This window comes from Cynara cardunculus, unplaced genomic scaffold (genome assembly GCF_001531365.2).
Source record: "Cynara cardunculus var. scolymus isolate 2C unplaced genomic scaffold, CcrdV1 Un_Scaffold_4556, whole genome shotgun sequence".
In the NCBI taxonomy this organism is placed as follows: Eukaryota; Viridiplantae; Streptophyta; class Magnoliopsida; order Asterales; family Asteraceae; genus Cynara; species Cynara cardunculus.
In genome coordinates this window covers 28568-29745 of record NW_020201950.1, presented here as the reverse complement: position 1 = coordinate 29745, position 1178 = coordinate 28568, and positions in this window count along the sequence as shown.

Sequence of the window (1178 nt, the reverse complement as noted above, 5' to 3'; positions counted from 1 at the left end):
TGCCAAAACATAAAAAGAAGAAATCAAAGAAGGCCCAACCCACAGAGGTTGAGGTCACAGAGGCTGAAATTCAAGAAGGCCCGGCAGAGGCTGTACATAAGCGCAGAAGGTTTCGCAAGACTGTTCTAGAAGAGTCCCCCACAGAGCAAATCCAAGATGTAATCTTCGATCTCCAACAGCGTTTTACAGCGCTCACAGAGGTGGTAGAATATGGGACATAAGTCGTACTAGACGACGAAGAAGAAGAAGTGGAGTTAGAAGAGGGCGAAAAAGATGCCGAAGGCACACATCCAAGCCCCCCTCCCAGTGCAACCCACATGACTAGGGACCTTGTTCTAGAGGGAACCCCTATTGAAGAAAGCGTGCACACGCTGAACCCTGAACCAACCGACCTCGCAGAGGACATTCTTTCGTCCTCTGTCGAATGCACACACTGGGAACCCTATTCTACTTCATCATCCTCTCAAAAGGATGGTAGTTTTATCAAAAGAGTCCATTCGCCCAAGGACTCGACACTACAAAGAGAGGCATCCGTTGCCCCTCCACACATGAGTGAACCACCAAGTCATGCTTTAAAGGCATGCGAGAGAATCACAGAGACTGAGGGTCTAGAACGCCCAAAGTCTCCACTCGATCCCTCTGTCCAATTAGGCTTTGAACCTATTAGGCACGAAATCAAAAGAACGCCGGTAGGCTCTCCAATTGGGGATGTCCGAGGATCTGGTGGAAGTCTCCGAGATGACTACGCCAAATCAATCACTAAGGGCGCCTTACACTCCAAGGCTACTAGGTCACCATGTGTTAGTGATCTAGGTTTCCCGAGTGCCTATGTGACGAAGGAGGAGTTACAAACCTTCGCCACAGAGGTATTCAAGAGGATGGATGAGTTGAAAAGATTGTTCTCCTCCTCACTGACGACAGAGGCACTTACACCTCTAACAGAGGCTCTGAAGGAGTTGACTTCTACAACTTCTGAACTCAAGGCGACCTTATCAGCCCTTCAGAGCTCTGTCCTCAAAAAGGATGATCTCACAGAAGCCTTCAGTGCACTGTCTCTCAACTCCTCTTCAATCCACACGCTCAAAACAGAATTAACAGAGGTTGCCGCCCAATTTGCTGCAGATGTAGTTTCCGTCGGCTACACCAACTATTCTGCCTTCAAGGATGAGATCAAAGAG